Genomic DNA, 15,114 nt, shown 5'->3' on the forward strand with positions numbered 1-15,114 from the left:
TACGATTGGCTCGCCATTTACCCGTAGGCAGTCCAACTCGGAATTCCGTTTGTGACCGCGGCATATCCTGTATCGAGAGGTCATCCCGATTTTCTCCAACGAAGCGACGCCAGTTATCCTCCTTTGTCGAGAGAATAAGCATCTTGTACTGACCCACAGAGATCCGCAGGTCAGTAGTAATTCGAGTATCGAGTATTTTTGATATTTTTGAATGTTCAGCTATCATTGAATAAAGGTCATGAGCTGCAAATAAGAGCTATTTGTGAAACAATAGACTATTTTTATTTAAAAAGTGAATTAGAAAAACAACAAATATTTTTACCCACTCTCAACCAACTCTTATTTAATATAATATAATTAATTCGTGGAATACGTACTTAATGCTTTTAATTATTAATTAGAAGACAAATCAATTATTTAAAAAATTAATTCATCAATTTGTTTTCTAATTAATAAGCATTAAGTACGAATTCCATGAATGAATTATTAATAAATTTTTAAAATACGTCATGTAATGATTTTTCAAGCTGGCCACCTTAACCTTTGGTGGTTTTCTGAAATTTACAACGCAATACATTCTTAATTTTTATTGTAATAACAAAAATTAAGTCGTCTTATTGCACATATAAGCATGTCATACACCGGTAAATTTCGCGGGAAAGAACGCACACACACAGAAATTTACATCTAGGCATATTGCATTTACTTACCTTTGAACATTTCAAGAAACCAAGCTGGTGCTTATTTTTGAGATGGGATAATAAATTTATGGTGTTTCCGTTTGCACAAAGTGCATTTTGCTGAACTAGCTTTCACCCCTGTGTTAAACTCTTTTGCCGAACTCATTTTCACATCTTTCCTTCTCACTTTCTGGATTATGAGTGATATATAAGAGATAAAATATCGGAAATATCAACTCAAAACAAGTATGAAAGCTACAGTCGAGTGTACTCGACTGTGAGATACCCGCTACCCATTTTGAATAAAAGAAATATATTTTGCGATATTTTTCTCAAATTATACCGAATATACTGTAAAAAACTAAAAATATACCAAATGGTATATTTGGTATATCGATAAAGTACCGCATTCAAAATATACCATAGACGGCACTATGTATATACCAGATTGTCTGCCAAAGCAACTAAGACCCCTAGTAAGTAGGTGTTTTTGCCCATGCAAATAATAACTTCGAAAATTTTTACCTGATCGCAACCAGGAATCATTACTGTTGTTAAAATTGTATATAACAAAATTCGCAGCTCTAGCTTCAAAATTACGCTTATTATTAAATTTTTTTGATTTGCGGGGGCGGAAGTGGGCGTGGCAAAAACAAACAAACAAACTTGATCTGCATGCAAACATACCAAATGCTGTCGAAAATGATGGCTCTATCTCTTATAATCTATGAGATCCAGTGTTTCATACGGACTGACGGACAGACACACAGACGGACCGACGGACATGGCTAAATCGTCTCGGCTATTGATGCTGATCATGAATATATATACTTTATAGGGCGGAGATGCCTCCTTCTACCTGTTACATACATTTCCTGCCGGCACAAAGTTATAATACCCTTCTACCCTATGGGTAGCGGGTATAAATATCAATATCGACTATTTTTGCCCAAAAAATATCACGACGATATTTTTTTAATCTAATTTAAGTGTTGAATTCTTTCATTAGATTACTTTCATAGCTTGAAGTCTGTCACTCTCTATTCACACCTTAGTTTCTTGTTTCTTGAATTGTTTGAAGTCGCAATCTAAAAGACGTTGAATAACAGCGACTCTTGAATTCAGACATTAATTTTTTATTTACTTGACTTTTGTATTATTTTATTATCATACAATTTTTCCGCAGTTTGCACTTTACAATTACACAGTGTTGGAAATTAGTGCTGAGACAAGTTAATTCAGGAGACTATCGTTTTAATTAGTTGACAGCTATCGATTTTATATTAATGGCTTGCTTAGTTAATAGTGCTTTTCCACTTGTCCCAAGTAGTTGCGACCTTAAATAACTTAATGAGCTTGAATCTTATTCATATTTGCATTCATTTTACTTGATTGTAGTTAATAAAAAGAAAATGAAAGTTTATTATTAATTACTAAAAATCTTATCAAAATTTCAAAATATCTTCAAAAATATAAATGTTAGTAACATAAAGTAAAAACATATTTGAGATAGCTTAAGTGTAAATAAATAAAAGAAAACTTTTTACTGAAAGCAAGCGTAATTTTTAAACATGAGATCAAAATTTTAAAAAGCAGTTGCATTTGCCAAAAGAAGTCCGCTGCAGACGAGTCTTTTCTTTGGTTGATAATCTGGAATTTTTTGTTGATATACTAAATGTAGATATTCGTATAATTTAGTATTTTCGGTACATAAAATTGGTATATTTAAAGAATACTATCGCACTGTTTTGCTTCTATTGAAAATCAATCTAATATTTTTTGTACTCAATGGTATATTTTGAATCTAATAGTATATCGATGGTGTATTTGTGTAAATTTTCGGAATTTTAGTTTTATTGAAAATTAATGGCAGAATCGCAGTTTTAAGTTTGATTTTATACTTATTTTTAATGCAAACTGTTGTTACGGACTGGTTGTCTTCCCTGGGGCCGCGCCGGCTGGCTCATCGGTACTCAGGTCGAGTTCCATCCCTGGCCCGCAGTCCGCACAATCGATAATTTCACCGATATTAACAGCTGTTTATAACAGAAGAAACGCATCACTAACAGAAAAACAAAACAGCTGCCGCGCAATTGAAAATTGCGCAAAAACAAAAGTAAATCCAAAACAAACTATTGACGACGGTAAGTACAAAGAAGAAAACAATAATAAACACACTCACTGATCCAATTTTATGTTTGAATAGGGCCACAGCTGGACCCCGGCGTACCGACCCTGCCTGAGATGGCCAGATCGGCGCCATCTCTCTTTGCGTTGGCCACCATATCAGTGGCTGCTCCTCATCCGGCGTAGTGTTGTGGAATTCCCCTTCCCTCCATGCTGAGAAGACTCACACAACCATGTTCAACGTAATTACTATTATATAATTAATGAATTTTTCTTAATAACTAACATTTACTTTATTTACTTATTTTTATTTACAGATAACATACAAATATTTAGACTTCAAAATGGCAAAGGAACAAGATTCATAAATCACGAAGTAGGACGAGCGAAACAACAAATAGCCGCAACGGCGTAAAGGACAACTTCTCTTTAATGCGTTACACTTTCTGGAGATGGGTATGTTTGCATTTATCAATTTACATACACATGCTTTAATATAAATATCTTTAATTACGTCGCTTAAACATCTACCTTGACCTGCCTAAGATCTCTTGGGATTGGTAAAGGGGCGGTATGGTAAGGTGAGAAAAAGGCATACATGTAAATTCATAAATTAAGTATATACGTATCTTGCCGTGAATGATTTGTAATTAATTATATTTATATTGAAATGTGTTTTGTCGTCCCTACTCGGTCATTTTTCAAGAAAATAATGTTGATTATACTTTAATTTACTTTACTTTAATTTACTTTGGAATTTTAATTTGTTTTATAAGATTTATAATTCAATGATTAATAAATGAGCATATCAGCAGAAAAATACAAGCAGCAAATCTCGAGAGAACAAATTGATTGCCGTTTCCGCTTACGTAGCGGGATGACAGTCGCGAGTATTGGGACAACCCGCACTGGCGGTCGGAGATGGGGCTGGCTTGGAACTGACTCACCGTAGGCGGCGTCGTCTGACGCTCGCTGCCCCACGTCGTCGATGCTGCTCCGTCGTCGTTGAAGCGCCGTGTGCCATCTCGCGGCGACGATCGCCCGCGCTTATCCAGAAGTGATGCTCTGGTTGTGGCTGTCGTTGTCGTTGTTGTTGCAGTGGATGTTGTTGTTGTTGCCGTTGCTTGTTGCAATTGCTTTGGATGTAGCTGCCGTCGCTCTCTGCTGGGGTTGACGTTGTTGTTGTTACTCTGGTTGTTGCTGCTGCTTATTTAGTTGTTGCTTTGCTGCTTCTGTTGTTGTCGTTGCAGTTGCCGCTGCTTGTTGCAGTTGTTGCTGCTTTTGTTGTTGCTGTTGATGTTGTTGTTGTTGCTGCTGCTTTTGGTTGTTGCAGCTGCTGCTGCAAGTCTTTGTGCAGTTGCTTGTGTTGTTGATATGGCTGGTGTTATCGCCTTCTTCGCGCACACACTCGCAGTCACACGTGCACATGAATTTTTGCACAGACACCAAATTTTTCGACCTCTTTTTTTCTTCTCGGTGGACCGTCTCCAACCTCGATCGCAAACCAACTCCTCGAGTCAGCAAAATCCACATGCTCGACTCCCGAAAAAAATTGACGTTCCTTTTTCAACTCCTATTTAACAGGAGGAGCAATTTTTTTAATTTTCCTCCCCTGGAGCTGCCATTTCCTATCTGCGATATATCGCCTCGCGATATATCGATAACCCCCAACATTGCTGGCACAAACGATATCCAAAACGTAACTCTTGTCGCGCAAAGGTGGGATTTCAACCTCGTAGTCTACCTGTGGGACTCTGTGTGAATACCGGTCTTGTTGGCCTTGTGAAGAGCACCCTCGACGACACATGTTTCGCACCACTTCTATACATCCTTGGTACGTATATCCATGGCATATATGTATCTTGCCAAACCGTTCTTCAATAATACATAATTCCTTATGTCCATCTCCAGTATTTGGACGCCTGTTCTCACGGGTATTCCGCCAGTTCTTTGCGCACGGATCGTACACATCTTCAGGGCAAACCGTCAAATAACCCGGACGCGGATTATGCAATGGCGGCTCCGGCTCATTCCGGTGGTCCTTCTGGATTACTCCAGTCTCTTCCATCGACTTTTGCTGCGTAGAGGCGGGTCGACTGCCACTACTGTCTTACGTCTGCGGCCGAATGGTCTCCTGAATCAGCTTCATCATCTCCAAGCCTGCGCGAATCTCATCGCGTATCGTTGCTGCAATACCCTCCAGCAGTGAACTCCTGTAGGTCTCATGGGCCTGCGCAATAGCTGCATCCACGGTCGACTTGATGACTGAATCCATCGACTCCGGTGAATAGATTTGTCTGCCCGTATCCGTCGAATTGCTGGCAGTTGCTGATACTACCTCAGATGCTACTGCTGGTTCACGACTTTCTGACATTTTAATTTTTCTATTAATATACTGCTACGTATAAACTCACTTAGTACCAACAAACTCCTATAATAAACAAATAAATACGTTAACTAAATACGTTTCCTAATAAATAAATAAATAACTCAAACAAACTAACAACAACAATCTCCATTTTTCATTCTATAACATTGACAAACGGAAGGGAGAGAAAAACTTCACACTACGACCTAACCAACGCTTTACTACGCACAATTCAAACAATGGACAAACACTTAAGCACTAATCAGATGCTCTATCCATCGCTCTCGTGATGGATGGCACCCAAGGAGCGCTACCTGGGACCTATTTCAATTCCGTCTCGCTTTCGAGCACGATTGGTGTCCGCTGTGTGGCAGGTGCGGCGCAGAATCGATCCTGTATCGATCTGGGTCACCTGTCGCCTATGCTGATAATAGAGCATCAGGCCAGCACACACCCAAGCGCCACTCGAAATGAGATGGAACAAATAGTACACATAAACAACAAAGAGAATCTACCTATACAACAATTCTAACCTAATGTCACAATTCTATCACAGTCTTTGTTCGTAGCTGCCACCAGGCTACGATGACACGTTGCAAACTCTCTACTACATCGTAAGAGTGACACACGCGCATCAACCACAAAATGAACAAATCCTGCTACAAAAAAAATGAGATTCAGATTTGGATCCTGTCACCAATTGAAATCCTGATCAGAGCTGCGCAATTATGGGTTACTACATCGTACCACATAAGACATCAGATGATCACAATTTCACTCGACAAAAGGACATACACTACATCGATGGAACTATCATTTTTTATTTTTTTGAATTCAAATTTCAAAATTGGGCGCCATATTGTTACGGACTGGTTGTCTTCCCCTGGGGCCGCGCCGGCTGGCTCATCGGTACTCAGGTGGAGTTCCATCCCTGGCCCGCAGTCCGCACAATCGATAACTTCACCGATATTAACAGCTGTGTACAACAGAAGAAACGCATCACTAACAGAAAAACAGCTGCCGCGCAATTGAAAATTGCGCTAAACAAAAGGAAATCCAAAACAAACTATTGATGAGGGTAAGTACAAAGAAAACTACAATAATATATGACTCACTGATCCATTTGTGTTTGAATAGGGCCCAGTTGGACCCCGGCGTACCCACCCTGCCTGAGATGGCCACATCGGCGCCATCTCCCTTTGCGTTGGCCACCATATCAGTGGCTGCTCCTCATCCGGCGTAGTGTTGTGGAATTTCCCTCCCCTCCATGCTGAGAAGACTCACACAACCATGTTCAACGTAAGTACTATTTTATAATTCATGAATTTTTCTTAATAACTAACATTTACTTTATTTACTTATTTTTATTTACAGATAACATACAAATATTTGGACTTCAAAATGGCAAAGGAACAAGATTCATAAATCACGCAGCGAAACAACAAATAGCCACAACGGCGTAAAGGACAACTTCTCTTATATGTAACACATCCGGGCGGTTCGAATATATTTATTTACCAGTTTATATACGCATGTTTTTATAAAAGTATATATATATATGTATTTATTTGAGTCGCCTTATTGTCAACCTTAACCTACCTAAGAGCTCTTGGGATTGGCGAAGGGGGCGATATGGGTAAAGAGAGATAAAAGAGAAACTATGTGTATATATATAATTAGATGTTCGCGGTGCACGAACAGTAAAAAAAAATAAAACACAAGGATTTATTTTTGTTTACTTAATAGACTACTTTATTTTTATACCCGCTACCCATAGGGTAGAAGGGTATTATAACTTTGTGCCGGCAGGAAATGTATGTAACAGGTAGAAGGAGGCATCTCCGACCCTATAAAGTATATATATTTTTGATCAGCGTCAACAGCCGAGACGATATAGCCATGTCCGTCTGTCCGTCCGTCCGTCTGTCCGTATGAACACCTAGATCTCAGAGATTATAAGAGATAGAGCTATAATTTTTTTTCGACAGCATTTGTTATGTTTGCACGCAGATCAAGTTTGTTTCAAATTTTTGCCACGCCCACTTCCGCCCCTGCAAATCAAAAAAATCGAATAACAAGCGTAATTTTAAAGCTAGAGTTACGAATTTTGGTATATACAGTAATAACTATAGTAGTTATGATCCCTGAAAATTTGGTTGCGATCAGATTAAAATTGTCGCAGTTATTAAAGAAATACTTTTGTATGGGCAAAAACGCCTACTTACTAGGGGTCTTAAGTGCTTTGGCCGACAATCTGGTATATTGTGCCGTCTATGGTAGTAGTAGTATTTTTGCAGTATATTTGGTATATTTTGAGAATAATACCGCAAAATATATTGCTTTTATTCAAAATGGGTAGCAGGTATCCCACAGTCGAGTACACTCGACTGTAGCTTTCATACTTGTTATTTATAAGCTCGCGGGCTACGCGTCTTAAGTGAGGAAAGTGTCTTTAAAAACTGAACTCACAATATGCTGAGCTCTAACATGAAAGTTCTTATTACGACTTAGGGCTAACATACGTGTGATGTTTTGTGTTTGTGTTAGTGCAGTAATGCTGAGTCCTCAAGTTGCAAATGGAAAATTTTAATGGACTCTGGATTTTTTGGAAGTGGCCCGATCGCCAATGTAATAGGATCTTTTTGTTTGTGACAGTTGGTGCCGTCGCGACAAATGTTTATGTTTATGATATGATTTGTGGGAAAGAATTTGGAAGGGGAATAATTATGAGTGTTTGTCATGTACGAGAAATTATTCTGGTGGTGGATATATTACTCCCCCAACCTATAGAGGTTAGCTTGTCCTCAAGCGTTTAGTTCGGGGTACATAAGTGGGACTGGAATTTCAATATTATCGGTTTCAGCATTAGCACTTATGTCTGTGTCATGTGTTCTTACAAATTTTTGTGTTATTATGTTGAATAGTGTTTTAATTTTCTTATTCACTAAGTTGTATATAACAATGAGGATTAAAATTAATACAATCATAATTATTGGATATTTATAATTATTGTTTTCTCTATTGTTATACATAATCATTTCTTTTATTTCAATGTGTGATAGTGGTTCTATTTTAGTTACATTGTATTCTGTAAACATAATAGTTGTAAATTGTTGCGCTCTATTTGAAATTTTAACATTTTTTAATTCAATGGTATAATTAAATATTTTTATTATTTTATCTTTTTCGATGTATATTTCTAAATCATTACAATTTTGATTTAGTTTGGTTCTGGTTAAGTTCCATTTATGATCTTTTTAGAGATTGAATTCGAAACAAAGTTATTGTGTATATAAAGTTTTCCTTCAACACTTTCATTGATGATTTGTCCATTCTTATCTGGGTAAGGGATTACTTGGAAAGTTTTGGTTTCAAGATTACTCAATGGAATATGGGACATGATGAAAATCTCATTTGTAAGTGTACTGAACCAAGCAGAAGTTTTAATATTCATCAACTTTTCGTGATTAATGTGATCTATTTGATCGTGTTTAAGTAATTTTGGATTAAATATTCCTAAGCGAGTTAATTGTAGGCTTAGTTCGATGTCTTCTATATATTCGGTAAAATGTTCAATGTTAAAAATTAATGAATTTAATTGTTTTTCTTCTTCCAAAATTTTGCTTTGATTATTTATAATATTAATACCTTGATTAAATGTATTTATAAAATCATTAAGATTATTTGCCTGTTAAAGTAGTTTAAAGGTCTTTCGGTTATTGGTATGTGATATTGACTGTCCTCTTGAGCACTATGTATAGTTGCTCCTGTGCTAATTGCATCTTCTCCTAAGAAATTCTCTTCTATTTTTATACGTGAAAGTGCATCTGCTACGTTATTTTCTTTTCCTGGTAAATACTTGATTTGATAATCATATTCATTCAATTGGATTTTCCATCTTTGTAATTTCATATTTGGTTCTTTAATGTTACTGAGCCAAACTAATGGTTTGTGATCACTTAAGATTTGGAATTTTCTACCGAATAGGTAAGAACGGAAATATTTGGTTGCCCACACGATAGCTAATAGTTCTTTCTCTATAGCTGAATAGTTTGATTCGTGTTCGTTTAAAGTTCGACTTGCATAGCAAATGGGTTTGTGTTCCTGTGATAGAACGGCGCCTATAGCGAAGTTGCGAGCATCTGTAGTCAATGAGAATGGTTTCTCGAAATTTGGATAAACTAGTATCGGATCGGACGTTATTAAAACTTTGAATTTTTCAAATGCTGACACATATGTAGGTGGGATCTTTTATGTTTATGGTGGCGTTTTTCTTCAACTTTGTTGTCATGGGCTTTGCAATATTTGCGAAATTGGGTATAAATTTGCGATAAAATCCGCATAAACCTAGGAATGATTTGATTTCTTTTGGTGTCTTTGGTATTGGGAATTCAACAATTGCCTTAATTTTGTTTGGATTTGGTTTTATACCTTGCGTGGTGATTACATGCCCGAGGAAATCAGTTTCCTTTTTCATGAATTCGCATTTGTCTAATTGTAATTTCAAATTTGCTTCCCGAAGTTTTGAGAAGACTTTCGAAATGGATGATATGTGCTCTTCCAATGAAGTGGAGTAGATAATAATATCATCTAAGTAAACTAGACAATCCTTGAAGATCAGATCTTCAAGTAGGCTATTCATACAGCGCTGGAAAGTCGCTGGAGCATTTTTAAGCCCAAAGGGCATACGAGTAAATTCGTAGTGACCATGCTTGGTTGAAAAGGCAGTTTTTGAAATTGAATCGGGATCCATTTGGATTTGATGGAAACCCTTTGCAAGATCGATCGTAGTGAAGTATTGGCATTTGCCTTACTTGTCTAGGATCTCATCCATATTAGGTATGGGGAATTTGTCGTCAATGGTTATTTCATTTCGATAGTCAATGACTAACCGGAATTTTTGCTTTCCTGAAGCGTCCATTTTCTTTGGAACAATCCAGATGGGCGAACAATAGGGGATTTTGATTTTTTAATTATGCCCTGCTCTATCATTTCGTTGATTTGTTTATTGACTTCTTGATCGTAAGCCTGTGGGTATTTATAGGGTCTTTTATATAATGGGTCTTCGTGTTTCGTTTGAATTGAATGTTTAATCGTACTGGTGAAGTCAAATTTTCACCTTCCCGGTACTGAATATCGCGAAATTCATGTAAAACTTTTTTTAGTTTTTCTACCTCTTCTGTGTTAAGATGTTCAAGTCTGAACTCATTACACTCTTTTAATTCATCTTCGATTGCGAAGTTGAATGGCCTATCTTCGGTCAAGGGTGGATTTGCACAATCTTCTGTGTAAGTTTCTTCAGAATTTTCTTCTTCGTTTTGAAATGTAAATTTATATTCTCCTAATGTAACTGTGCCATTTTCGTAATCAATTTGGGATTTACTGGCTTTTAAGTATTCTCTTCCTAATAGCATATCATAATTTTCAGAGAAATTATGAATGTAAAATTTTGTTTTGTAGGGCAAAGTCTGCTGGGACCAAAAAGTATACTTTCTGATAATTCGGTAGTGCCATTAATTGTTTGAACATTGATTGGATTTTTATGAATTGGAAAACTGAAAATATTTTGTTTTAAAAGGTTTATTGAAGAACCTGTATCAATGATACATTTTAGGTTTACTTCATTCATTTTGATTCTTATGTATGGTGTGTTTGCTCTGCATTTAGTTCCGAGGCACTTTGATGAAAGTTTTCACCTTGCTCCATTTTGAACTGGCCACTTTGGCTTTCCCTTTGTCTTTTTACCGGTGGGTTAGGCCCACGGCTTGTTGAGGTGTCCCTCGAATAGTTATAAGGGTTTTGGGTTTGAGTTTCTTTTAGTTTTTTATTGAATTCTTGGTGAAGATTTCGATTATTCTGATTTGAATTTGAGTAATTGATTTGTGGTTTTGAATTGGACGAATCATCTGAATGAGAATTGTTTGAATAGTTTGCGTAAGATTTATTTTGATTCCTACGACTATTGTTTTCACTTTTATGGTTATTCTGAGTCTCATAAGACTCATAAATGCCTTCTGTTTGAGCAACGGCTTTTAGCTTGCTTATTAAAGTTATATAATGCCTTGCTAAGGTCATGTATATCCTGTCTGGTAATTTTCTGGTTATTACATTTTTTGTAGTAATTTTTAGTGCATTTCTGTATATTATTGCTGTGCTACTGTCAGTGTCTAGTGCTAACTTATTGCTAACAATATAGGATTTTCTCTCGAGCTCTTCGACGAACTTACGTAGACTTCCATTCCAGTTGGTGTTGTATAGTCTTCTTAGTAACTCTTCATAAGGTGTCTGTGTCCTGAATTCCTCGATTAGGGACGATCTCAGCGACATCCCAATTGTTGAATTGCGTAATCTGGGATGTACGCAAGGCTTCTCCATCCAGTTGTCGTTCAATAGCACCGAAGATTACGCTGCTTTGGCGTACATCAGTTGTTGGGTATAGAGACAGAATAAAATCTATTCTCTTTATAAATGCCGACAAATTTTCTGCTCCGTTATCAAACGCTGGCACGTGTTTGATTTGATTTATACACTGGTTTAAGTGTGCTTCTGTTAGTTCGGTTGCCATTTTTGATTTGTTATTAGTTTGCACACGTGGTTCGGGTTTTTTGAGTTTTTTATTATGACGGGTTTTTTACAACGTTTTTCTTTTGTATTACCGTTTAAATAACGCACTCACGCACGTAGATGTTTTTGGCGGATACGTTTTGTATAGTTCACAACTAGGACGCGTTCACCCAGGACAATGTTAAAGTCCTTTAGCGGTTCACGACTGCTTTGTTGATTCAGTAACTAGTACGACGTATCCTACCGGCTGCGCCAATTAGATGTTCGCGGTGCACGAACAGTAAAAAAAAAATAAAACACAAGGATTTATTTTTGTTTACTTAATAATAATAATAGCTCGCGGGCTACGCGTCTTAAGTGAGGAAAGTGTCTTTAAAAACTGAACTCACAATATGCTGAGCTCTAACATGAAAGTTCTTATTACGACTTAGGGCTAACATACGTGTGATGTTTTGTGTTTGTGTTAGTGCAGTAATGCTGAGTCCTCAAGTTGCAAATGGAAAATTTTAATGGACTTTGGATTTTTTGGAAGTGGCCCGATCGCCAATGTAATAGGATCTTTTTGTTTGTGACAGTTGGTGCCGTCGTGACAAATGTTTATGTTTATGATATGATTTGTGGGAAAGAATTTGGAAGGGGGATAATTATGAGTGTTTGTCATGTACGAGAAATTATTCTGGTGGTGGATATATTACTATATATATAAATTAGTAAACATAAACATATGATCCCGCAGCAAATAGATTTTTAAGAATGTATGTATGTATGTATGAAGGTGTTTGTCGTCTCTACTCTGTCATTTATTACAAGAAAATAAATTTGTTATCTACTTCAATTTACTTTACTTTAATTTATTATTTATTTAATTTACTTGGAATTTTTATTTACTTTACAACATTCTTAAATTAATGATTGCTAAATGATCTTGCAGAAAAAAATAGTCAACAAATCACAAAAAAAAATACAAATTGATTGCTGTTTACTTTTACGCAACGTGACGACAGTTGCGAATGTTTGGACGAAGCGCACTGGCGGTCGGAAATGGGGCGGGCTTGGAACTGACTCACCAGTCGGTTTCCTCCTCCTGCCTCGGTGTTGGCGGCGTTGTCTCGCCCACTATCCCACATCGTGGATGCTTCTCCCCGTCGTTGAAGTGCCGTGCGCCTTCTCGCGGCGAAGGTCGCCCGAGTTAGGAGTCTTGAGTCCAAGTTATAATACAATTATGAGATTGAGTTCCAAGATATGACAACCTTCTTGTTTGAATTGCTTGTTGAGAATAATTCTTTATTTTAAAAATGCTTAGGTTCTATGGTACATGAAATATGGAATAATGCAATGATGGAAACGAAATCTGCATCGTCGGCAGATTTCGACAGGCAGCTGGCTTGATCGCTGCCGTTGGGCTATTTCGCTTAGTCGGCAAAAATAGCCCAGACGTGGATCAGCATATCCAGCGGATGTCAACAATGTTGCAACATTGTTAACATATCGAGTGACCCATATGGGTCGCTCGTGGCGGTTTGTTTGGCGGAGGCGAGACAGAGGTAGGGGAAGCAGTGGTGGTAACTCCTCCCCCCCCTGGAATATAGTGACGGCCAGAACGAAGGAACGGTCAGAACGACGTGTTGTTGTGTCTCGCCTGGAGTGAAAATTATGGTTCTTCCTTTCAGCAGACATATGATGATTAGCAGTACACTAGCTATTCCTAGCCATGTGTACAGAGAGATTAGATGACTTGTTGTTGCCTCCTTGACTTCTAAAATTTCTTGAGTGTTGTTCAGATTTTGCAGCTCCAAGTGACGTAGATCAAGTTTTCTTGTGTTATTCTTAACCAGTATTAGGCTTGGGTTGGGTAAGGAGATCTTCACATCCTCCAAGAAATTAACTTCGGAATCGTCATAGGTGATATTATTTATCTCTACGGTGCAATTTTTGTAGCTAATAACCGCTGTGCCGTTGATAGTGGTATAAGGGCCGCACGAAGAGTTGATGTTGACGTTCATGGCGTTCATGATGATAATGTGTCCAATTTCCGGCTCGATTATATTTTCGTCGTTTCCGGATTCTTGCATGTCGCAGGTAGCAGGCCATCCCTCCAAAATTTTCCTGATGCAATCTCCGTTGCTCGTCCGCCCAAACTCCGCATTATTACAAACGTACAAATTATGAATTTTAGGACATTTAGATTCTAAGTACATAAATTGAAATTTTGGATTGAACAATAAAAACTTAGGAAGTATTACAAATTGTGTATTATTTAAGGGTAATGGGACCATGTGTGCTAGGGTATAGACTTCTTTTTCGAATATCGGTACTTTAATTTTAAAAATGATTTTATTGTTTTCATTAATTGTTTCCAAGTTGATGAGCCTGTAAATGTGCTCTTCATTTTCTATGTTAATGTTTTGTTCCGAAAGAATGTCTTTAATAACTTGGACTTCTAATGGACTCAAAATAAATTTCGGAATGATCTGTAATTTAGCTAAGAGAAGGCTTTCGGCAATATTATTCAAATGATTACTTAAAACGTCTATACTATAGCCCATGCGATTAAAGTATTGTAACATGTGTATTTCTCTGTGTTCTTGTGTTAACTTAGTATATACGTTGTCTTTAAAATTGTTTACAAATGTGTTGATAGTGTTTTGTTCATTGTTTATATGTTCAGTAATATTCTTAAATCTATCGATTATATTGTTATTAATAATAAGTTGATTTTTAATGGTATTACTCAAATTATATTCTATTCCTTCAATTTCTTGGAGTTTGTTGTTGATTTTAATTTCATCCGCGGCATCCATATTGCCCGTAATGATCTTAACTAAACTACCGAGAACATTTATGGCTCCTCGTTTCTTCCTGATATTCGGTTGGATAGAATGAATCCTATCGTATAATTGTTTAATTTTTATTTGTAAGGAAGCAATTAATTCTTTGGAAAAAGTCATATCCATTGTAATCTTAATATTTTCCTCAATTTTTTTAATATTTTTGATGAAATCGTTTAAATCTATCGTGTGCGCTATAGTTCGGAAAGAACGTATTACCTTTGCATCTCCTAGATCGATTTTTATGAAAGGGGATTGGGGTGCAGGATGTCGAATCTGGAATTCTTGGGCCGAAAACAGGCTCATCCTGAAAAGTTAGTTTGAGGAAATAGGGGGATTAGATTAGTCACTTTTCTTCTTAGTTCTTCTTTTAATCTTGTCTTTGTGTATTTTTGTCCTTTAGTGATGGTAATTGTTGCCCCATTGTCTTCCGACACTTTATGTTGAGAGAACCTGGGTGTTAGTTTGTTCCTTCTGTTTTCTTTCCTAAATATTGTCATCTTGTTCTACAGGAATAGGGTCTTCCCTGTCCAAGTTGAGTTTGTCT

General features: G+C 37.0%; 2 long non-coding RNA genes across 2 annotated transcripts; both read left to right on the plus strand.

Annotated features, from left to right (window-relative positions):
- The first annotated feature begins 2,606 nt into the window (after positions 1-2,606).
- On the plus strand, positions 2,607-3,495 carry LOC132797841 (uncharacterized). The gene is made up of 3 exons (XR_009633786.1): positions 2,607-2,824; positions 2,887-3,049; positions 3,125-3,495. It is a non-coding gene; the product is annotated as an uncharacterized LOC132797841 (long non-coding RNA).
- Positions 3,496-5,703: 2,208 nt separating this feature from the next.
- LOC132797845 (uncharacterized) lies at positions 5,704-6,711 on the plus strand. Its single transcript, XR_009633788.1, has 3 exons — positions 5,704-6,253; positions 6,313-6,474; positions 6,550-6,711. It is a non-coding gene; the product is annotated as an uncharacterized LOC132797845 (long non-coding RNA).
- The last annotated feature ends 8,403 nt before the right edge of the window (positions 6,712-15,114 follow it).

The sequence above is a fragment of the Drosophila nasuta genome, unplaced genomic scaffold (assembly GCF_023558535.2).
Source record: "Drosophila nasuta strain 15112-1781.00 unplaced genomic scaffold, ASM2355853v1 ctg27_pilon, whole genome shotgun sequence".
Classification (NCBI taxonomy): domain Eukaryota; kingdom Metazoa; phylum Arthropoda; class Insecta; order Diptera; family Drosophilidae; genus Drosophila; species Drosophila nasuta.